This window comes from Camelus dromedarius, chromosome 8, assembly GCF_036321535.1.
Source record: "Camelus dromedarius isolate mCamDro1 chromosome 8, mCamDro1.pat, whole genome shotgun sequence".
NCBI lineage: Eukaryota > Metazoa > Chordata > Mammalia > Artiodactyla > Camelidae > Camelus > Camelus dromedarius.
Genome location: NC_087443.1, coordinates 82,584,441 through 82,609,451, shown reverse-complemented (window position 1 = coordinate 82,609,451; position 25,011 = coordinate 82,584,441). Strand labels below are relative to the sequence as shown.

The window sequence follows — 25,011 nt, the reverse complement described above, 5'->3', positions numbered from 1 at the left end:
ACCTTTTTGATCAAAGGAAAGAAAAACCTTAGACTGGTCTTCACTATTATTTCAGTTATAATTTAAATCACAAGCAGGATTTAACATCTGCCAGCTCACGTCTCGGGATAAAAGACAGAGATTCTATTAAATGAGTGTAAAAACCGCCCACCTGCTTGAAGAAAGGGTCCCCACCTCCTGTCCTTGAGTGAATGACTCTCTCAGGGAAAACATGTTCTGCAGAAGCCACTTTCCGTGCGGCTCTGAGTTTGTCTGATTCAGTCCAGGGAGGGGGCTTAACGCCGCACGAACACCTGGACATGTCTTCTGAGCCACGGGAAGGGGCAGCGGCAATGACTTCATCACGTGAACCACTGAGTGCTGAAGATGTTTTCCAGGCGGCAGTGCAAGTTTTGAAAATAACAGGACTGGGTTTAGACACAGGTCTGCTTCTACCAAACCAGGCACCCAGCCAACCGCCACTTACAAACAGAGACGTGTCACCACCAGATTTCCAGCGCAGGAGACTCAGCACCGCCAGCCAAACCTGGGTTCTTCCGATGAGGAGACTGGGGTCCAGCGGGAGCATGTCCCCCAAGGACACAATGCTGCCTCCTAAGAGCATGTGCTCCAGGCCTGCTCCCCCCACCGCAGACAGGACGACGTGGCTGTGATCCGAGGCAGCCGGGAGAGACCCCAGAGGGCGCCCCCGCCACCCAGGAGTGAGCCTAATGAGCCTGGACCAAAGCTGCCCTGTTTCTGACTCGGAAAGCTGAAAAGAAAGCCTCGTAAGGATCAAACTCTTCCCAAAAGACTCAACTGTGCCCAGAACGACACTCAAAAATACCTAAAGGGCTACAGAACACCCAGCTCCAATGATGTAAAGTCATTGTGTCTGGCGTCCAATCAAAAATCACTAGGCACTAGGCACATAGAGAAGTGGGGGAACAGGACTCCTGACGAGAGGGAGAAACAGCAGAAAGACATGCAGATGTGAAGCAGATGCGAGAATTCGTAGACCAGGACGTTAAGACAGCCAGGACTGAGAAAACCCACGTGATCAAAAAGGTACAGGAGTACGGAGATTCCTCAGAAAACTAAAAATAGACTTACCCTATGATCCAGCAATCCCACTCCTGGGCATGTATCCAGAGGAAACTCTAATTCAAAAAGATACATGCACCCCAATGTTCACAACAGCACTATTTACAACAGCAAAGACACGGAAGCAACCTAAGTGTCCGTCAACAGATGACTGGATAAAGACGACGTGGTATATTTATACAACGGAATACTACTCAGCCATAAAAAAGAATGAAATCATGCTATTTGCAGTAACATGAATGGACCTGGAGATCATCATTCTAAGTGAAGTAATCCAGAAAGAGAAAGAAAAATATCATATGATAGCGCTTATATATGGAATCTTAAAAAAAGACACATATGAACTTATTTACAAAACACAAAGAAACTCACAGATATAGAAAACAAACTTTTGGTTACCCAGGGGGAAAGGGGGTGGGAAGGGATAAATTGGGAGTTTAAGATTTGCAGATACTGAGTACTGTATATAAAATAGATAAAGTTTCTACTGTCCAGCACAGTAGTAACCTAGCATGAAAAAGAACATGAAAAGGAACACATGCATGTGTATGAATGGCTGGAACATGACACTGTGCACCAGAAACTGACACAACATTGTCAACTACACTTATTTTAAAAGATGGGGAAAAAAAGAATGAAAAAGAAGGTAAAGGAAACAGCAGCAGGTTAAGAAGAGATGTGGAGTAAATTTAAAGTCCAAATCAGTAACACGGAGCTGAAAACACAGCGTCTGAGGTAAGAAATGCAGCGGGCGGTGTGGACAGCAGGGTGGTGCACTGCAAAAGGAAAGGTCAGTGAACCTGCAACACGGCAACAAAGATGACCTAAAATAGAACAGCGACTTTAAAACATGTCCACAGCCTCTTCTTTAGTAGAATCTTTACATTTTGGTAGCTTTTCAAAAAGAAGAGAAAAATGTAGATATATGGCCCCTAATGGAATACTTTGTGTTTTTTTTTTTTTGCTCGAAGGCCTTTAACTGATCACTGTGTCACATCCTCACAGCACAAGAGAACGTACACAAACGGAAATTTAAACTTTTTTACTGCGACCTTCAGCGCTGAGGTTATGAACATGTCTTCCAGGCTGAGTCATCACTGCAATTATTATGGCTCCATAACCGGCTCCAAAAGCCAAACACATTACACGTTCGGACAAATGATTAAACGTATTAGGAACACAGCTCTGAACGAGCTGGCGGGGCTGGGGGTCAGAGTGCGGGGGTTAAAGCCTTCCCTGCTCCCTGTGTTTGGAGCCCCAGAACTGCCCACCTGGGGCGGGCGGGGGCGGGGAGGCCTGCGGTTACCGACGGCCCGACACCAGCTGTGTCGTCCCACGCGTGACTGCGATGCAGCCCCCGCGTGTCCGCCCGCCGTGTGCGGGGCCCCCGCCTGTCAGCTGACGCGCCATGAAGGAGGGTCTCGCCACCACCGCCGCAGCTCCCCAGGACTCTGAGCCCCAACAGAAGGCCTTGCTGATCTCAACAGCTGGTCCTAAGCTCGTGGCAGGGCCGGGCCAAGGACAACTGAGGCGGCTGGAGATGGAGACGGAGCTGGAGGCTCCCTCTGAGGGTTCAAATAAAGATGCAGGGGCAGGGGCCATGGACTGAGACGTGGACAGACCGTAGTCAAAGGAACAGGCTAGACAGATCGACACAGGTGTCACCACCTGTCTGTGACGGAGAGACACGCGAGGGCAGGGGAAGGGGCTGGCTGGTGCTGGCCTCGCTGCGTGTTCACAGGTCCAGGGTCCGCCTGGGCGCCTACCTCCCACCACAGACCAATAGCCGCTTTCCAGCGGGCTGCAGATACAGACATGACAGGTGAAATGATAACCCTATAGAGGAAAACCTCGTAGGTCTTCCTGGCCCTGAAGATGCAAAGATTTCTTAACAGGACACAAAAAACACTTCCCATAAAGGAAACCGATGGATGGGGCTTTAGTAAGAACGTGCACGAATCAGACAAAGGGGGTGGAAGGCAAACCCTGGTCAGAAGAGACGTCTAAACACACCTCCAGAGCATGGGGTCCAGAGCACGGCGAGGAGTCTGGCAAGCCAGCGCGGAGAAGGCCGACAGCGCGACGGGAAACGGGGAGGGGGTGGAGAGCACCCCCACCAGAGGCCGCCCAGGGGCCGTGGGCAGGGCGACGGGCTTGGCGTTGGTCCCAGTGAGATGGAGACGCGGAGCAGTCTCTCCACCCTCCGCCTGTGGACCAGGGCTGCTGAGCCACCCCGATCCATCCGGGCGACGTCATCCTGCAGCCGGGCCAGGCCTGCCAGCCTCCCTGCGGAAGCACAGCCTCGCTCTCAGCCAGGCCCCGGCGCATCCTCACCCAGCCTCCGGCGCCCCCTGCGTGGCCCTCAACCCGGCCCTGCCCGATCCCGGGCTCCGGCCTGCAGCCCCGCGGCTGTAGTGGAAAAGCAACCAGCCAGAGGCCAGGGAGCCAGCCGGGCGCCCTCTGTGTCTTGCCGTCTCCAGGCCCCCAAGTTCTGCTCCAGCCGGCGGTTAGTGCCTGAAGACAGCTACTGCCCTCTCTCTCTCTCTCCTGTCAGTTTAGAGGTTTTTTTATGGTAGGAGAGCAAGCTCAGTGCCAGTTACTCCATCACAGCCGAAGAGGAATTCAGAAGACCCTCTGTTCATGGAACACGTCTCAGAACCAGCGTTTGGCAACATACCTTAGGGGAGATGCTATAGTGGCTGGTGATGAGTGTCCTCTGTCAGAGGCAGCAAGAGAAAAATGTACATGTGTGTCCATTTACGCGTGGGGGTGTGTCTGACTGAAGTTTAGAAATGAAAAAGCTAAAAGACGTTGAGCAATGGGACAAAGCGGTCCTGACAGCAGCCCAGAGGGCACTGGCCCTGCCAGTGCCGGCAGAGACGGGACCACTCTGCCCTGACTCAGATGCAACTTACTCCTAAGAGGTCCCTTTAGGGGAAAAGGACACTTGCTCAGGGTAGCGTCTAACAACAGCCAGTTCACGGTGTTCCCTCCCGCAGCAGGAGTTTTGAAAATATGAAGTTCAGGTGCAAAAGCTGTGATGCTCCGTGCGCAGCGGGCGGGCTGCCGGGGCCCTAGCGTTCCGACACCGACGGGCGTTCAGGGCACGGCCCAGGGGACCGGTGGCTTCAGTTGCGTGCGTGGCCAGTGCTCAGGAGCTGCTGCTGGTCCGCACGCGCCGGCTGCTGTCACATGACCTGCAGTTTGCCTGGAAGGTCCTGGAGCCTCTTGCCGTTGCTACGGGCTCACCTGCTCAGAACCTGCTCCATAAACTTCAGGTTGCTTCTGTCTGTCTCGGTTTACCAGTGTGTACTGTGCATCTACCAATTAAAAAAATACCTACAGTGGTGAAGTGCTGTCATGAGTGAGATTTTTGTAGAAAACGGACACTGTTCCTGTAAACTTGAAAGTTCCACCTTCCTTTTTATCCACGAAGACTATTTATTTTTTAAATGTGAGATTTCCTAGAAACATGACTATTCCATCCCCGCAGCACAAACAGTATCAACCTGGGGCAGAGGGTCCAAGGCTAAGCTGCGGACACACCGTGTGGGAGGCGGCAGGGGTCCACACGTGGGTCACATCCCGGAACCAGTGAACACATCACCTCACATGACAACAGGGGTTTTGCAAATGTGATTAAGGCTAAAGACTCTCAGAGGAGATTATCCCGGATTGTCCCCGGGGCTCAGTCTAATCCCGTGAGTCCTAAAGGCAGACACCCTTTCCCAGCTGAGATCGAGAGACATGACCTGAGGAAGACCGGACCCCAGTGCTGGCCCTGAGGATGGAGAAGGCCGCCCTAAGCCAAGGACCGACACGGCCTCTCAGAGCTCAGATGGCCTCAGGTCACAGCACAAGAAGACAGGGACCCGGGTCCTCTGACCACGAGGGGCTGAGCTCCACCATCAACCCAGGTGGGCAAGGAAACGGGGCCCCAGGTCCCCAGAGGACCGCACCTGCCCACACTCTGACTTCACCAACAGCTGTAAGGTAAGTCTGTGCTGCTGCCAGCTGCTAGATTTGTGGCCTCTGTTTGGTGGCAATTAACACAGACCCTAGTCCCCGAAGGCTGAAGGCCTGGGGTGTCCGTTTCACGCGCGGTGCACAACCACCTGTACACCAGGCCTGAGTCCACTCTTCCTCGGCCACCTGGTCACAGGGACGTGCCCCCGAGGCCGCCGTGTGAGTGGGGAGGAGAAGGCGGTGTCGCTGGGTGAGACCCTCGGCATTCGGGCCACTCCCTCCCGTGACTTCCCTGTGCCGAGGTTGCGTGGGCTCCCCGTCCTCCTGATGACCGAACGCCACCTCGCACGCCCGACCCGATGGCCTGGACGGTCCGACAACGCGCACGTCAAGACAGGCAGCTCAGGTCACACGGTGGCGTGGTGGCTCCGGTTAAACGTCACGTCCCGCTCAGGCCCAGCAGCGAGAGGCGAGCCCGTCGATCCCACCCGGCACTTCCGAGCAGGCGTCCGGAGAGCTGCGGGAAACGTGCCTGGGAGAGACATAGCAGGTGGCTTTCTAACAGCAAAGTCATCTCTTTGGTCTAAATCGTGTAATTTTACTAAGCAGAAAAAAAATCTCATGGACGGCCACACGACTAGATTACACGACTCAAAAATAGGCCCTGATACACGTGAGAATCTAACACACGGTCTTCGACAGCAAGGGGCGCGTGATCCCTAAGTCCTGGGGTGATCAGTTGGCTGATTGTGAAAGAAAAATGAATCTACAGGATACTGCCTTACAGAATCCTAAATGGATTAGAGAGAATTAAGGGTGAAAACCGAAGCATTAAAACCCTTGGGGAGAAGCAGAAACAAGCACGGCTCAAATCTCTGGAGAGAGACGACTTTCTGGGCTTGAAGAAGATGAGAGGAGCTCGCACGAGGAAGGACCGGGGGGCCGCATGGCGCGGCAGCTTCGCACCCCCTCACTACCAGCGCGATGCGATCAAGAAGCTAAAAACAAGCTGAAACAACATCTGCAGTAAATACAACAAAAACGTTAGCATCTTTACTGTATTAGGAGGTTGTGAAACTCAATAACAACACCAAGATCTCCAAGATAAATAGGTAACTATCAAAAGAGATCATTTACAAAAAAGGAAAAAAAAAATGATTTAAAAAATACACAAGAAAACAGTCTCCGCTTGAGATGGAGAAAAACCACCCCGCAGGTGAGAAAGGGCCACATAATCACCCGAATCACGTCTTTCCTTGGGCCCATTAAAGGGTCAGGTCCCAAGGGAACCGAGCGGTGACAAGCCCCTCCAGAGGGACACGGGCACCTGGGCTGGCTCACCTCTGGCAGAGCCCAGGAGCAAGTGGGGAGAAGAAATCAGCTCCAGTTTCCACGTGTGTCTAAGGGCTGCCTGTGGGCTCGCACAGCCATGTGGACTCCTGGAGCCCAGACATGAGAAAGCCGAGGACTGGACAGGAGCTGAGGGGCTCCACACCCCCGTGGCGCAGGAGGCAGGAGGCAGCCGGCTGCCACTGGGGCGGGCGGGCACGAGGCACACCCCACTTCCCGGGCCCCTCTTTCACACAAAGCAGAAGCCTTCGGCCACTGGGAGAAGAGCAGCAGGCCCTCTGGCCCCAGGGCCACGGGGAGAGGAGTGAAAGTAAAATCTCTCCTTCCCTCCTGCCCAGGAGCTAGGAAGAGACCCCAGCCTCCAGGGTAAGTGTGGAGGCCAAAAACACCTGCCCCGGGGAGCAAGAGGAGGCCCCTCGGGCTCAAGACCCTGCACCGACACAAAGCAGGGCTTGGCTGCGGGCGAGGCTCGGGGATGCTCAGAAGACCCTCCTCAAGTTCAGGCACCTAAGCCTTGACAGCCCTTAGGCTGGATCAGAAGAATGGAGATCGCCCTTTCCCCAAAGGGGAAAGATCGCCCTGCACTGGGTAACAAGCGACAGCTGTCTAGTGCTGGACAACCCTTCTGTGGTGCAGGTGTGCAGAGTGTCAAAAGCTAAGGCTGGAGCAGGAACACAGAATAACCCCCGCAGCCCCCTGGGCACCACTCTGCACACAGCATAAGGCCACCCCCAGTGGAGGGTAAAGGCGGAAGCAGCAGGCCTGGCCCACGTCAACCACTGCCTGGCGGGCCCAAACCCACCCACTAACACAGGGAGAGGTGTGCCCTTCTCTGGGCGTGATGTTTTTCCCCCAGTCTCCACTGTTCTTCCACAGACAATGTCTGACATTCAGTTAAAACTCATGAGACTCAGAAAAAAGCAAGGAGAACAACCCACTGTCAACAAATAAAGCAGCTGACAGCACTAGGTCACAGATGCTAAGTTGTTGCAACTACCAGACAGGAAGTTCAAGTAACTGACTAACATATCTAAGCATTTAATGGAAAAGGTGGATGACATGGATGAAAAGATGGAAAATTAGAGCAGAGAAACGGAAACGATAGAAAAGGCTCAGTGGAAACATTAGGAATAATAAACACGGTATCAGAGGTGAAGCATTTTTGACCAGCTGATCAGGGGAACTGACAACGCTGAGGACAGACTCAGGGAACCTGAAGACAGGCCAATGGAAAGTACCAAATACGAAATATAAAAAGAAAAAACAAAACCAAACAGAGACTCTAAAACTGCCAGGCAACATCAAGCAGCCCAACACACGAGCAGCTGGGGCCACAGAGCACACAGGGAGGAGAGATACGCAACGAAACAAAATGACAGAGGATTGCTCAAAACTAATAAAACAGAAGAAAACCAGAGACTCAGGGAGCTCACAGATCCTCGACCAAGAAAAATAAAATCCAGACAAATCCCAGTCAAACTAATGAAACAACCTTGAAAGAAATGAAAGCTGAGGAGGGGACGCATAACACTCAGAGGAACAAAGATAGGAATTATGGAAGCCTCGTCAGAAACCAGGCAAGCTAGCAGACGAGGGAAAGGTACCTTTAAAGTGCTGGAAAACAAGACAATACAAGCACAAAACACCTGTCAAGCCAGGATTCTACACTCAGCAAAAATATTTTTCAAAAATGAAGGAGTTGACCCCCTCACACCCATTAGGATGGCTACTGTCCAAACAAAAGCAAACAAAGCAGGACAGGAAATAGCAGTGCTGGTGAGGATGCGGATAAATCTGAGCCCTTGTTGCTGCTGGTGGGGATGGCAAATAGAGCAGCTGCTTCGGGAACCAGTCTGGCAGCTGCTCACACAGTTTTAGACAGAGTTACTACATGATCCAGCAACTCTGCTCCTAGAGATCCACCCAAGAGAAATGAAAAGAAAACGTCCACACAAAGTTCACAGCAGCGTTATGCACAACAGCCAAAAAGCTACTGATAAATGTCCATCAATGACAAACAGATAAACCAAATGTGGTGCAGCCCGCCCATGGAATATCACCCTGCAATAAAAAGGAATGAAGTGCTGATAGACGTTACCATGTGGTTGAGCCTTGAAAACGTAATGCTAAGTCAAAGAGCTCAGACACCAAAGGTCACATATGTATGATTCCATTTATATGAAATGTCCAGAAGAGGCAAACATACAGAGAAAGGAAGGAGGTTAGTGATTGCCAGGGGCTGGGGACAAGGGGGTGGGAAGTGCCTGCTAAAGATACAGTTTCTTTTGGGGTGCTGGGAAGGTTCTAAATTTGTGGTTAGTTGCCGAACTCTGTGAATAGTGTTATATATTACTAAAGTTATTACCATTGGTACATACATATTTTTCAGACAAACAAAAGTTGGAAGTATTTGTTGCCAGCAGACCTGCACCATAAAACACGTTAAAAGGATGTTCAGACAGAAGAAAGTCATCAGTCGGAAAACTGAATCCACACAAAGGAGTGAAGGATGTTCAAAATGGTAAGAAGGACGTACACATAAAAGGCTCTTTTCCTAGTTTTAATCCTTTTAAGAGACAACAGATTATTCGAAGCAAAACGAGTAACAATGTGTCATAGGGTTTGTAATATACACAGAAGTAAAATATCTGAAAACAATAGCAAAAAATGGGAGGGAGAAAATCAGAGTCATTAAATATATGTGAGTTGGCAAAACATCAAGGACTGTGATAAGCTAAAGATGATGCTGAAAACCCCACAGAAAGTGCCAAAAATTAAGAGAGAAGCATAACAAAGAAGCCAATAGCAGAGGTAACAGAGGATCATAAAAAATACTCAATCCCAAAGAAGGCAAGAAGAGAGGAGCAAAGAGGAGACAACGCAAGTGGGAAACAAAGAGCAGAAAGTTACAGCTGCGTCCGACCATCTCCCTAAATACTAACTGTGGACGGTCCAAACAACACAGTTGAAAGGCAGACATTCCCAGACGAGATTTGTTTAAAAGGCAAGCACCAACTCTATGCAATCTACAGGAAACTCACTTAAATATAAAGTGACAGATCAGCCAAAAGTAAAAGGATGGAAAAGCTCTATGATACAAATTCTAATGTAAAGAAAGCTGACGTGATTGTATTAATGTTCAATCACATAAATTTCAGAGCAAGGAACGTTGTAAGGGATGATGAGGGACACCGTATGACGATAAAGGAGTCTGTAAACCAAGCAGACGTAGCAATCCTCAATGTTCGTGCATCAAACAACAGGGCTTCAAACACGCATCAAACAGAAACTGTCAGAAATGAAAGTAGAAACAGGAATATTCACACGTGGAGCCTTCAGCACTCACCTCTCAGAGATGAAATAAGTGCACAAAACACTAGGTAAAGATAGGGAAGCCCTCGGCCAGTTAGGCCGCCCTGCCGTCCGCAGGCCACCCCCCAACAGCCGCAGAACGCACGGACTTTCACGCACACATAAAACATCCACCCAGGGAGACTCTGTACTGGGCGGCAAAACAAATCTCAGCAGAGTCAGAATGACTGAAACGATGCAAAGAATGTCCTCCAGCCAGAAAGAAAGTGAACTAGAAATACATAATAAAAAGAGAAAAAGAAAAAATTTAAATATTTGGAAATGTAAAAAACACACTTTCAAATAACCCATTCACTCCAGAAGAAATTATAGGGAAATCAGAAAAATATTTTGAACTGTATGTACATAAAGGCACAATACATCAAAATTTGTTGAACACAGCTGAAGTGGAATGGGAGGGGGCATGATGACAACGAACGCTTGTGTTAGAAAATACGAAACAGCTCCAATCGCAGTCTAATCCTAGTCTAACTCTCCATTTTTAACACATAGAAAAATAAAAATAAATGCAAAGTAAGCAGAACAGGAGCAATAAGGATGTGAGTAGAAAGAAGGCAACGCACTGAAGACAGACGAACAAGAGCAGAAGTCGATGGGAGAGTTTGTGAAAACAGTAGTACTGACAAACCTCTGGAAAGACTGATGAAGGAGCGAGAGACAGAGGGAGAGGGAAGCCGCAAGCCACCACGATGAAGAGTGGGGGGGGGCGTAGCTCAGGGGTGGGGCACGTGCTTAGCATGCACGAGGCCCTGGGCTCGATCCCCAGCATCTCTGCTAATGAACAAACGAACAAATAAACCTAATTACCCCCCGCCACAAAAAACAAAAACAACGAAAAGCATGAAAGAGGGGACGTCACTATGCAGCCCACAGACACGGAAAGAACAGCGGCAACGGAGCAGCTGACTCCTCGAAAGACACAAACTAACGAAAGTCGCTCAGAACTTGAGTAGCCTTTTGTCCATTAAAAAATTGAAATTGTGGTAAAAAAAAAAAAGAAAAACCTCCGAAAAGGAAAACCCAAGGCACAGGGCCTGTGCTGGTGAACTCTAAAAACATTTAGGGAAGAGAGAGAACGGTTCTGTGTTAACTATTCCAGAAGCATAGACGTGAACACTTCCCATCTCATTTCCGAGGCCAGCGTTCCTCTGACACGGGAACCAGACAAAGGTGGTACACGAAAGGAACACCCCTCCTTAAGACGGACGCAAAAATCCTTAACAAAACCAGCCTCTCAGATCCAGCCCACACAGGGAGGGTGACACAGTGTGGGCAGCTGGGACATGCACAGGGAGTGCGAAATTGCTTTAATATTTTTAAAAAATGAGTCCCCTTAATTCACCATTTTAATACATTGAAGTGAAAAAACACATCATCATCTCAAGAGGTGCGAAGTGTCTTTTGACAAAATTCAAAATCCATTCACTATAAAACCTTTGAGATGATTCATCAAACTGTACCTCTGAGATATGTGTAGTTACTGTACAGGAATCATACCGCAATAAAGCTGTTAAAAAATAAAAACTTTCAACCAACTGTGAACCAAGCAAGGGCTGCTTACTCAACCTGATCAAAGAAGTCCACAAAAAAATCTACAGCTAACGACAGAGAAAGACTGACTTCTTTTCCCCTAAAATAGGAAACAATGCTGAACATCTCACCACTTCTGTTCAACACCGAACAAGAAAGAGAACCAAAAGCCATGCCAAATGCAAACTAAAAATACATCGTTATTCACATATGATGTAGAAAATCCCAAAGAATCTACTGAGAACTCGTGAGTTTATCAAGTTACTCAAAAGAGAAAAATCAATTACATCCATCGATTACATTCCTATAAACTAGCAACAAACGATCTCACTTCAGAACAGCACCATTCTACCACAGCACCGAAGTAATACAAAATACTCAGGAATACAGCCTACAAAATACTTACAATATTTATACACTTAAAGCCACAAGACATTCATGAGAGAAAATTAAAGATCTAAATCAATGGAGAGACGTAACGTGTTCACAGATCACAAAACTCAATACTGTCATGAGGCTAATTTTCCCCAAACGGAAACATAGATTAAACGCAGCCTCAAAGTCCCAGTAGATTTTGTTTTGTAGCAACTGAGAAGCTGTTTCTAAATTGAATATGGAAAAAGCAAATGACCTATATTTGCAGTTTCGGAAGATCTAATAGGAAATTTTGGAAAATGACAGATTTGGAATGGGAAATCACTACCCAGACTCAGCTTCCAACAAAGCTACACTCATCAAGACAATGTGGCATTGATACAAATACATACAGATCAATGGAGCAAAACAGAAAAAGAGACCCTCATGTCATCTGGCCAATTAACTTTTGGCAAAGGGCCCAAGAAAATTCAATGGAGGAAAGATAGTCTTGAACAAATCGTTCTAGAATAATTACACGTCTCTATGAGAAAACAAACAAACAAAAGAGAGGAAAAAAAAACAACCCACAGCTCAACCCGCATTTAGAAACCTAGGAGAAATGAATCAGGGAGCTAATGTGAAACATAAAACTGCAGAGCTTCCAGATCCAAACACAGACACACACCTTCATGACCTTGGATTAGAAAAAAGTGATCGGAGAGGAGGGAAAAGGCACAGGCCCCGTATAAAAATCACTGACAAATTGGACTCCAGAAAACTGTTACATCTGTCTTTGAAAGACACAGTTACGAAAATGAAAAGACAAGCCACAGACCGGGAGGAAACACTCGGAGACACACGTCTGACAAAGGACTTGTATCCAGAATACACGTGTTCTTCAGAGGTCTCAAAATTCAGTAAGAAGAAGATAAACAACCCGATTTAAAGACGAGCAAAGACTTGAAAGGGCTGTCACCAAAGCGGGTGCACAGACAGCAAACAGGCACACGAAGGGCCGTCAGCATCACCGTCTTCAGGGAGACGCGATAAAGCCACCGGGCTGCCTCCACACCCCGGACAGCCGCCCAAAGGCGGGCCTGGCCGCACCCAGCGCCGCGAGGGGCAGGGAGGACAGGGCCTCCCTCGCGGGGCTGCTGGGGACACGGCCTGGCTCAGCCGCTTTGGAAAACACCTTGTTGGTTCACACACCCACCCTGTGACCCCGCCCAGGCATCCGCCCGAGGGAAGTGAGAGTACGAGTCTGGGCAGAGGGCTGCAGAGCAATGTTCACAGCATCTTCCTCTGTCCCGGGAAAAGCTGGAAGCAGCCCCAAGTCCACGGGCCAACCTGGGGTACGTCCACGCAACGGAACACTGCTCAGCAAGAATAATCTCAATCATTCACGACTGATGCAGGCGACAATAAGCCTTAAAACAAGTACGCTGGGTGGAAGCAAGACCTAAACAAAATACAAAAAGCACCACAGGGTTCCATTTACACGCAGTCCTGGAAGGCTGCCGGGGACGCGGTGGGCTGTCAGGCAGGAGCAGGAGGGGAGGACCGCAGAGAGGAGAGGCGTCTGCACTGTCCTGAGCGCAGAGACGGCTCGGCGGGAGTGCGCATGTGTCACCGCTTCCTGCACTGAATCATCAAAAAAGGAGGTTTCAAAGCCATAAGCAGCATGCTAAAGGGACTGTCTGGGGACCACCGATGAGGCAGGATGGCTGGCGTGGCTCTTCTGAAAGCAGCGTGATAATATGAATTTTCAAGTCTTCAAAGTGCCACTAACTTTTACCCTAGGAATTTCAAATCTCAGATTCTACCCCAAAGAAGTCATTGTAAATACAGAGAAAACCTGATGCTCAGAAATGTTCGATACAATGTTATCTATAATAGTGCAACCCTGGGAACAACCTGCTCATGAATTAAGTGAGTTTCTGCACAATGAAATGTGCTTAAGAAGAATTTATTCTAAAAAGGAGAATGAGTGTCTCACACCAGGGGAGGAGAGAGAAGCAACACTTACTGGACAGAGTGATCCTAACAGAGCAAAAAAACTGAAAAAAAAGAAAAGGAAGATATTCCAAAATTTTAGTGTTTTATCTTGTGGGCAGTAATTTATCTTGGAAGAATGTGATTATTTTCATCTCTTCTTCTTTTCTAGATACTTTTCAAGTTTCCATAATGAGAATGTATTTGTTTTATGTAATTAAAAAAAACTACCATAAGGAGAGCACATCTGAAGACCATCCCTGTCCCACAGTGCCCAGGAAGGGTCCCTGAGCGGCTGTGGGGCTGGATCTGGGGTGGCTGTGGGGGACCTGGGGACGCCGGACCAGGAGGAAGCCCCGCCCGTGCCTCCGAGCTGTGCCTGTCCCTCCGTCTTCTCTGAGTTTTCTCCCGCATTGCTGCTGTGGCCCCGGGCGGGTGTCTGCATGGGGCCCTGGGGCTCCTTCTAAAGCCCTGGAGACTAAGCTCTTCTTAAACTAAACGGACATCCCTGACAATGTGGAGAGGCGAGCACTAAGGCAGGCTTCAGAGCTGGACTCCCTCTCCTCTGGGTGAACGGAAAACAAGAATGGATGAGTGAATGGATGAGTGACAACGAAAGGCCCAGAGGAGCACCCAGCTCGCAGAGCAGAGCTGACGCCTGGTGATTAGCAATTTCGAAGAACAGAAAAGCAGCCGAGGAGGGAAGAAGCACTCTCAGAGGGCCGGCGGTCCTGGGGGACACGCGCGCGGGGCGTGGAGTGAGCCTTGCCAGTGCGCCCACCGCTGCTGCCGGCCCCCAGGGCCCTCTCCGGCACGAGGCGGGCAGCAGACTTGGGTGGTCAGAGCCCCTGGGGCTGGGACCTCTGTGCACCCCGTGGGGCCTGACCCCGGGACGCCTGCACATGCGGCTCAGTGAACACCTGCCCTGTGGGTAAGCGGTAGCGACGAGCTTGGTGGAGCCCCCAGAGCTCCCCGCTGCCACCCCACCATCACCACCCCTCCCTGCCAAGAGGTCCTTCTGGCCTTGGGTTTTGTCTTCCTCAATCAGGCTACAAGCCAAGTTCCCTTTCTAATAAAACGCTGACATGCAGGCGCCAGTGGTCACTCCAGGGGGCCTGCACCCAGATGAACCTTGGACTCAACGTGCAAAACCGTGGCAAGTGCCCCTGGAGCTTCAGGGAGAGCCCAGCTCTTCCTGATGAGCGTCCGCTTCTGAAAGACGAGCTCCTGGAAGACTCGTCTGGGGGCCTAAGTTAGACGTGACGGGTGCGACCGTCTCCTGTTCTGAGCGCCCTCGTCGTGGAGGACGCTCGATCTCAGCTTGACCGTGGACTTGGGGGAGAGTGTTCCTGGGGCTTGACAACAACACGTGCCCCCAAGACCGTCGGCCCCCACCCCGCTGCTCCGCCCGCCCCCACCAGCGGGCGCCCACCCAGAGACCCTGCAGGCCCAGAGTAACACTGGGTCAAGCAGCCAGCAGGCAGGCGGAGCCCGAGAAAGGCAGCGGCTCAGAGACAATGCCAGTCACAGTGCAGGGAGGACGCCACATGGCCTGGGGCCACTGCCACCCACGAGCGGACCTTTGACGGGTGCAGTCAAACACCCCAGCCTCAAAGCACACAGGCTAACGGCTGTGCGAGGTCTCTTGGTCTGGGACACGGGGCTGTGCCCTGGAGTCCAAGCCTCCGTCCGGGCGGGACAGACCCCCGGCACAAGGCCTTCCCTGCACCAGGCGGGGAGCCACCTCGCTTTGAGCCCAGTCCCCCGGGCCTCAGAGGTGCTTTCCTGTGGCCCCCCCGTCAGCTGAGCCGCTTGGGAAGTGACAGCCACGGACATGTTCTGAGGTGACTTCCCGAGGTGTCACAGGGCACAGCAGGCGCTAATCCAGCACTGGGGGGCCTTCGGGAAGGACGCGCCGTCCTGCGAAGGGAGGGGGCGGGCAGCGCAAAGCATCTGGGGCCGCGGCTCTGGAGCACCTTGGGGTGCGGGACCCACAGCCAGCGCCTCTGAGCCGGGAAGTGCGCGCCCGGGGCCCGGGGAGGGAGACTGGGGGTGACGTTCTCAAAAAGGCACACTTGCTGTGGCGCGTGTCCTGGACTCCTTCAATCCCTGTACTAAAGAGGGCTGTTTCCGGGTCCGAATGGAAAATTAACATCACCACCCACTTCGCCTCTGGCTTGACTGTCTGGAAACGGAAGAACAAGGAAAACCAAAGATGTGGCGTCTGTCCTGAGCGCAATTCCCAGTTCACAGAAGCCCCCAGGCGAGAGCGGCCCTCCAAGAAGGTCTGCAGGACGCCCGCACTTATCTCAAGATCCCGGGGCTGACGGGGGCCCTTCCTCCTCCCCGCAGCTCCCGGGCTGGACTGCCGCCCAGCTGTCCCCAAGGTGTCAGTCAGGGTCTCAGAGTGATGGTCTTCCCGGGGGGTCTGCAGGGTGACAGGAACCAATCCGGTGCGTCGCTTGGATTTATCAGGTATGCGCCCAGATCAGCACAGGATCGGGAAAGCAAGCTTAGACACAGACACACGTGGCCACGCTCCCTTCAGCCTCAAGAATGAAAGTGCCACCCTCTGCGCGATGGTGGTTACCCACCTGGACCCCCAGAGCAGCCTGGACGCAGCTGAGCTTCCGCTGGCAATGCCGGGGAGAAAGACCGAGGCCGTGCCGCGGCCTCGTCTGCTTTTCTGCTGCGCTGCTCCCTCAGGAGCCAGGTAGCGTTTACTACTGGTCTGTTCAAAGGCTTGGATCCACGGGGAACGCCCTCAAAGCTACAACGCGGATCCTGGTGTTGAATGAACAGCCCTCCTCTGCGCTGTGCTCTGTGCTCTCTCTCCCACACTTAATGCACAGAGTCAAAGGCCACAGCTTTAGATCTGCAGCCACTTACATCTCAATTTACATCTTAATATGTGTCGGAATAATTTACACCTTGCCAAATTACCTGTGATGTTGCCTCCACCAAACCCTGCCAGCCCCAGTCAACCTCCAACTTCCTCTGAACTGGAGACAGTGAGGCATGATGTCTCAGCACCCATTTCTTTCAAGGAAAAATGTTGGAAATCAGCTCAAAAGCTGTGTGACCCCCAAACACTTGAGTTCCTTGCATGAGAAGTGATGTCAAGGAGCACACGGGGATTCTTGATGAAGTTTTAAAGAGAAGACACCATCCCAGCAAAGGGCAGGAAGCCATAAACACTCCTGTCATTAGAAAAACGCAGGGCCCCACCCTGCCCCATCCCACTTCAGCCAGAAAGAGGGATCTGGGGGCCTCTGGGCCATGTGCAGGGGGGTCGCCACACCCCGCCCTGAGGGCGGTCACAGCCGGGCTCCCCCCACCCCTCGGCTGCCTTGAGAGCAGGCTTGGCTCTGAATACGAATCAGATAAACACCGGGTGTCAGCGGAGGAGCCCTGAGCCAAGCAGGCCCCACCCGCCTGCAAACGCACACAGGAGCATGGACGCAAAAGGGGCAGATGGAGCTCCTTCCTGTGCGAGATCCTTTGCACACTGGAGAGGACATGTTTCCCCCACCGTGAGCCTTCCAGCTCCATACGTGTGCACACGAAACACAGACGCCAGTTCACACGGGATAAACCTGTGCGGGGAGCCCTCCGCCCAGCCCGAGGGCGGCCAAGCCTCTGCCGCAGTCAGAACAGACGCATCTAGGCCCACAGGGTCGCCCAGCCCTGCTCCTCTCACCCGCGTTCCTCTGGCCCGGCCAAGCTGTCTCCGCTCACCCAAGACCCGGCCTGGCTTGTGCAGTCGGCTCCCAGAGCTCTGTGACTCAGCAAAGCGCTCAGTTCTCTTTCAGATGGAATTTACCACGCGGTGACTGCATCCAGGGGGAGGGACCATCTCCCCGGCCGTTTCTAAGCAGATGCCGGTGGCCTGATCGCTAAGCTCTTGGAGCCAGCGTGTAAGGGCTACACCCAGATCGGCAGGCGTTCTCTGGAGCACCGGGCGCCGTGCTCAGCCCGGAGGCTGCACGGATGGATGACTGCGGGGGGAAGGATGCAGGTGCTCTGCCTGCTGGCGGAGGCACAGCCGTGCAGCTGGGTCGGGAAAGCCGCTCTCCTCTGTCACAGGAGGAGGGATCCTGGACTTGGGTTGGTCTGGCCACATCCTCCCGTGAAGAGGCAAGTGGAGGACAGCGATGTTGGAGGACTCCGGCCACAAGGCTCTCCCCGGTGTCCCATGCCGCAGGACAGCATCCCGGTCCTCTTTCCCTCAGAGGATCCGCTCTGGACTCCGTGCAGCTGTGAGGCCACGATGTGAATGGGCTTCCACTCCAAGGGCATCTTTATTTCAGTGGAGAGGGGACAGCAGTGATTAGCATCCACTAAACTCTGAGGAGTGGAAGCAGAAACGAGCCAAGTGAGGCAGCGCCGCCCGTGCAGCCGGCCGGCACAGGAGAGCCCTCCGCACATCCAGCCGGTCCGGAGCGGACCTCCGGGGAGCTCAGGGCTGGCTCCTTGGCAAAGGCAGGCCAGTGGTGTCCACGCTGGAGGCACTCAGAGCCCAGCCTCTGACTGCAGCAAGGAAACCAGCCCGGGGTACAGATGGCCCGGCCCTCGGGGCCCCGCCTGCCCAGGACGTACCGCGGCTGCACGGCGTCCAGGCGAGGAAACTGTGGGGCAGGAGGCCGGGGAGTCTGCCCACGGTCACCCAGCTGGCAGGGCGGCGCCCAGACCCACCCCGGGGTCGGGGAAGGAGGTGTGGCTCTGGAGACCGAGATCCAAACCGCCCCACCATGCGGAGGGGCGCGACTCGGGGCTCCCACTCTGTGGGGCCTGTTCCAGCTGCAGGCCTGGCACCATGTCAGGGTGGCTCCTGTCCAGGTGAGAGGCAGACGGCAGGGGGTGACCTTCTGAACCCAGAAATGTGAATGCCAAGCCTGCGTCCTGGGGAAACAACACGTCGTGGTGTTTGTACAGATGTTCTATAACAGATACGTTTACACCGCGTTCCCTGTGCCCAGCACAGCTCTCAGGACTTTAACTCATTCAAGGACGATCAGGTCACTGTCGCCCAGAACACACCAGTGAATGTGGGAAGCATCCTAAATGTCCAACCACAAATGATCTGCATAAAGGAGGGGTGCACACACACCAGAGCACCACCGCGCCACAGCACGCGGCGAGCCTTCCCTCACTGACACGGAGACGTGCAAACTACGTGCTGTGAAGTGTCTTAAAAGCCAGCTGCAAAATGTGGGCATAGTAGGATCACACTTCTATTTTTAAAAATAAAAAGTGCATTAAAGACAGACACATAGACCAATGGAATAGAACAGAGAGCCCAGAAATAAACCCTCACATACATGTGACATCACTTTTGACAAGGGCGCCAAGACCATTCAATAGAGAAAGGATAGTCCTTTCGATAAACAGCGCTGGGAAAACCGGACATCCACATGCCAAAGAATGAAGCTGGACCCTGGCCGAACACCACATACAAAAATTCACCCGAAACGGATCAAGGACCTAAATGTAAGACTTAAAACAATAGAAACTTTTAGAAGAAAACTCAGGACAAAAGCTTCACGACATTTGACTTGAAATGGTTTCTTGGATTTGACACCAAAGGCACAGGTAACAAAAGAAAAAATAGGCAAACTGGACTTCAGGAAAATTTTTAAAATTTTGTGCATCAAAGACACTATTCACAGAGTAAAAAGGCACCTCACAGAATGGGAGAACATATTTGCAAATCATACATCTGATTATTATCTATAATATGTAGAGAGCTCCTAAAACTCAACAAGAAAAACCAAATTTTAAAATGGGCAAAGGAGTTGCATAGACATTTCTCCAAAGAGGACAAACAGCCAATAAGAACATGAAAAGATGCTCAACATCACTAATTACCTAGGAGATGCAAATCAAAACCAATAAGATACAGCCCACATCCATTAGGATAACTACTATAAAAAAAAGCAAATCAGAAAACAAGTGTTGGCAAGGATGTGGAGAAACTGGACCCTTCTCCACTCTCGGCAGGATGTAAAACGGTCCAGCCACTGGAAAACAGCATGGCAGCTCCTCAAAAAACTAAAACTAGAATTACCATGTGATCCAGCAGTTCAACTTCTGGGTATACAACCAACAGAATTGAAAGCAGGGTCTCAAAGAGATATTCGTGTATCTGTGTTCACAGCAGCGTGATTCACAACAACTAAAGGATGGAAGCAACCCAAGTGCCCACAGATGGACAGGAGGATAAGAAATGTGATCTATACCCACCGTCAAATACTAGTCCACCTTAAATACTAGTCCACCTTAAAGAGGAAGGAAGTTCTGCATCACACCCTAGCCTGGGTGAGCCCGGTGGACACTGTTCTCAGTGAGATAATCCAAACACAAAAAGACAGTCATCACACAATTCCACCCACACGAGGACCCTCAAGCAGGCAAAATCACAGAGACAGAAACGAAGTGCGATGGGTTTCCAAGGGCTGGGAGGAGGGGCGTGGGGAGTTACTGTTTAAAGGTGTGGAGTTTTAGTTCTGGGGGATGAAAAGAGCTGTGCAGATGGCGGTGGCAACGGGTCTACAACAGCGTGAATGTACTTAATACCACTGAACCGTCCACTTTAAAGTGGGTAAGATGGTAAGTTTAATGTCATGTGTATTTTAACACAATACAAATGTGAAAAAAATAAGTGTGCACATATACGTGTGTGTTGCATCCACAGGAGAAGAAGAGGCTGGAAGTGTACGCACCAAAGTGTAAGTGGCTGTCTCTCTCGGGGGTGCACTCTCGGGTGACCCGACTTCCCACTTTCTAGCTTTCGGAATTGTGCGTATTTTTTAACGATGAGTAAGTATTTTTAGAATCAGAAAAAAATCTACTTTCACTTGCAAACTATGCACAAACCTATGTATGCTTTTTGTCTCTGCAACAAATATATCCCTTGCACGCTGTCCTCACCCGGAACTCAGACGGGGCCCGTGTCCCCTCCAATGACCCCACAGTGACTGAAGATGGCAGACGGCATTACTGAGAACCAGTCAATTCACAAAACTTCAAGAGAAGCTGGTTTATCTAAACAGCACCTATTACTCACCATGTGATCCAGCAAATCCCACTCCTGGGCTTGTATCCAGAGGGAACTCAAATTCAAAAAGACACCTGCACCCCAGTGTTCACAGCAGCACTATATACAACAGCCAAGACATGGAAACAGCCCAAATGTCCACCGACAGATGACTGGATAAACAAGACGTGGTATATTTATACAATGGAATACTACTCAGCCATAAAAACCAACAACATAACGCCATTTGCAGCAACATGGATGGACCTGGAGATCGTCATTCTAAGTGAAGTGAGCCAGAAGGAGAAAGAAAAATACCACATGATGTCACTCATATGTGGAATCTAAAAAAAGGAAACAGACGACACTAATGAACTCATCTACAAAACAGAAACAGACTCAAAGACACAGTAAACAACCTTATGGTTACCAGGGGAAAGGCGGTGGGAAGCGATAAATTTGGGGGTTCAAGATTTGCAAATATCAACTACTATATATAAAAATAAATTTTAAGAATTTCTTATGTAGAGCACAGGGGACTATATTCAGTATCTTGCAGTAACCTTTGGTGAAAAGGAACATATGTATGTGTGCTTCAGGATTTGCGTCGGCCGGCTGAGGCGCCTTGGGTGAGTGACGGGGCTTGTGCACTGCGGCACAGGGCACCCCCCTGCTGCACCGCTTCCAGGGGCGCTGGCTGGAGTTCTCCCTTCCTAGCCTTGGCCATTCGTTCAGCTCCAGCTCTGATGGGGCATCGGGTCGGGTTCTGGCCTTGTGCACCGACAGGGCCTTGGCCGGAAGTCCTCCCTTTGGGGCTAGAGAACTGTGACCCTGAGAGACCGTTTTGAATTGTTGTTTGCTTGCTATTTGATGACACTGGTTGGACGATCAGAGCTCTGTTCTATCTCATAATTCCCAGAGGGTATATTTTGCAGAACTGGGAGAACTTCAGCTGTGTTCCCACAAATGAAAGAAAATGATATTTATTGTAACAGTGTGTGGGCTCATTGCTCCCTGGGATCCGGAGAACAGTGGCCCCTGGCGGCTCTACTGCTACATCACAGAGGGCCTCCTGCAGGCGCTCTGGCTTTTACCTTGGCTGTGTGTGTGAGCGTGTCTGTGTGTGAAGGTGTCTGTGTGAGAGTGTGTGAAAGAGAATGTGTGTCTAAGCGTGTGAGAGTGTGAGAGTGTATGTGTGTGAGTGTGTGTGTGTGTCTCAGTATCTGAGTCCAAATCCTGCTTTGTCTCCCTGGTTCTGCTGCAAGTGAGGCATGCGATGTAAGCGAATGATACATATATTATTGCCCATTACTGTTTTTTTTTATTCAAATACACTCAGTTTATAACGCTGTTTCTGCTGTACGCCATAGTGGTTCAGTTACACACATACATTCCTTTCCATGTTCTTTTTCATTATAAGCTATTACAAGGTATTGAATATAGTTCCCTGTGCTGTCCAGTAGAACCATTACTGTTATTTCTTTAAACTGAAATGGATATTTGGGAACTGGAAAAAAAAATCCCTGCCAATAGCCAAGAAAGTTGGGTTCATAAACGCAGTTAGAGGAGAAATTGGCCTTTGAGATACAGATGATCTGCCCGAGCTCTCAAGGGGAAAAAGGAGGCTTTTTAAACTCAAGTGGAAAAACTGAGATCTCTGGTTTTGTCTGTCTTTATGTAAAAAATTGACGTGTAAATGAGCTCTATTTAACTGACCTAAAAGGAAGTGATTACAAATTAAATACTTCCTAGTATAAAAGAAGTTAGAACAAACTTCAGGTTCACGTGAACTGGGAAGCATTCAATATTGAAATAATACCTGATAGTAAAGCCAGCTGAAGCTTGTTGGCGCAATCAAAACAGACGTGTCTTTTATTGCACACTGGTTTACTGGTCGGTAAGTTCATGCTGTTTCTGTTGCGGTTTGTCAGCAGAAAGGAGGAAGTCAGCTTGGTGTGATGAGATTCCTGTGAGTGCATCAAATGCAGGCAGGACGGGAGCTTCTGGGTGACTGCTCTAGAGAGGCCCGTGTTTCAGGGATGTCTACTTGGAAATGGTCTTTCCAGATGTTTGGTGACTTGAATTTTTACAGTTGCACTAAATTAAGTTAAATGACGGAAGTCTACTGAATAGCTGAATAGCCGGGGCGTTCCCAAACTAAATAAGATGCTGAACCATTCACTAGGAATTAAGGTTTTTAAGAATTGAGGACTCTGGTGGGGAGGGTGTAGCTCAAGCAGTGGAGCACATGCTTAGCATGCCTGAGGTCCTGGGTTCAATCCCCAGCACCTCCTCTAAAAATAAATAAACCTAATTGCCTCCCATCTCCCACCAAAATAAAATAATACAGTAATTAATGAAACATTTTTTAAAAAGAATTGAGGATTCTTATTTAAATATGTAATTACAAAAAGAAAAAATATGTAATTGAAGCCATTAAAAATAATGGGGGAACGTTTCAGTATACAGTAGGAAAGTAGGAGACGTGTTTTGAGTTAAAAAAAAAAAAGTATGAGGAACGGAATTGCACTTTGTGAAGAGAAAAGTGATTTGGGTCCTAGAGCTGGCTGTTTCTAGACGGGAAAAAATAAGGGACAAAGTAATGTGGAAACAGAACGTTTGTAGAAGGGGAGCCCTGAAAAGGGGTTCTGTGCGTGGCAGGGCTGAGGTCGGGGAAGTGGGTCTGTTATTAAAAGTAGGCGGGTGCAGGACTAGGTCTGGCTCCTCTCTGAGGAGGCTTCTGGTAACAGACTGTGTGACTTCTGATATTTTTGACAAACTTCGTATCAAATTCTAATTAGAGTTCTTTTGACGTCAGCTACCTTTGGGATGCTGCAGAGGGCCCCCGAGACATCTCAGGGGAGATACTGAACTAGGGCCGGTAGGTGTGTTGCACTGGGGGGAAGCGTGGGCAGACGAGGGACGCCTCCCGGCTTGCGCAGCGTGGGTAACTGTTGGTATGGACACCCTGGAAATGACACGGAGCTTCTGAGGTTTAGGTATCTCCTGGCATCATGCGATCAGTTGTAGCCCTGGTTGTCATCTGAGAACGCTGAGTGCACAGCACCTTGGTTAAGCTTCTTTGTCAGAAACACTGTCACAGGGCCTCTGTCCTGCCCGCTTGGGTCTCTGTCAGCCGCGGGCAGCTGGGCTCGCGTGTGGCCCAGATGCTTCGTCTTCGGGGAGATTCGTAATTTGTTTCTTTTAAATCATCCTGTTTAGCTGGGTAAGGGAGTCAAGAAGTCCAGTGAAAACTCCGCCTTCGTGAACCTGTGGGTGAGGGGGACTGACTGACGGAACTGAGTGACCTGACGGATGCGGCTATCATTTTTCAGTTCTCTGCAGCAGGACTGGCTTTTAATCGGTTTTCTAACTGAACTGTTGACCAAGTGTTCGTCTCCCCATCAACACTGCCCCCGACGCGCAGCACAGGAAGAGAGCTCCCCGGTGGGGCTGCCACAGGATGGCCGCCACGGTGTGCGGCGGCCTTGCTCCAAGCCTGCTGCTGAATGCGCCCGAGCGAGGCCCGTGTGACACCCGGGTGCAAGGGATGGACCGCGCCGCCTGCGGGGCGCCCCCGCTGACACACAGCCTGCTCACGACGTCGGATTAGCTCCCCCCGGGCGGATGATGAGGCAAACACCACGGAGGCCTGGCCCCGAGGGACGGGCCCCAACCCCGGGACACAGCCGCCGCCGCCGCAGCACTGAGGGGCGGGTATTTTGAGCATCAGTGCTTCCTATTGAATGTTTTTATAATCAGAAGGGGAAATGATGGGGAAATCTGGGCATACTGAGGCGTGGGGAAGCCCTTCTGGCTTACGCATAGTTTGACTTGAACTCTACTGACCAAAGCGGCCTGTTCTGCGGCCTTTGGGACGCGCACTGTGCATGTGCTCTGGCCGTGAGGAGGGGTGCCCGTGAAAGTGGAAGTGGGGTGGCTGCGGTTCGACACCCACGGGAAACCAGGCGGCCACGGTGGGCGTGGTTTCACACGCGTTCCTGTGCTATCGAGAGCGCGCATTTTCTGAGCTGTGTCATACGCAGGACGCCACCAGCCCTTCTCAAAGCAGCGTCTGCCGGCAGGTGGCAGCTGCAACCCTATGACCTCAAGGTCTCCTCTTGTAACTACTGAATTTTCAGACAATACAATCGCTTTAGGTCAGACGTTAGCAGAAAAAAGGAGACGTGAAGTGGCCAATAGCTCCTGTTATGTGTATGTTAACCCATCAAAAGTTAAAACCTCCTCAGGTAAAACCAGACAACTGGCCGCCTGGCTACAGGTACCCCCAAGTGCCAGGTCTAGGCTGGTTTTCCGGCTTATTC

At 50.7% G+C, this 25,011-nt stretch overlaps 1 protein-coding gene across 34 annotated transcripts in view; it reads right to left on the bottom strand.

Annotated features, from left to right (window-relative positions):
• Nucleotides 1–25,011, bottom strand: part of JAKMIP3 (Janus kinase and microtubule interacting protein 3) — a 108,005-nt gene that overhangs the window by 65,760 nt on the left and 17,234 nt on the right. Inside the window, exon 1 of one of the 34 annotated variants that reach the window (XM_031462031.2) lies at nt 17,351–18,259. The exons of the other annotated variants lie outside the window; for them this stretch is intronic. The gene's annotated coding sequence lies outside the window, so the exon portion shown is untranslated. Of the gene's footprint in view, nt 1–17,350; nt 18,260–25,011 lie in introns of those variants that run through there. 34 annotated transcript variants of the gene reach the window in all.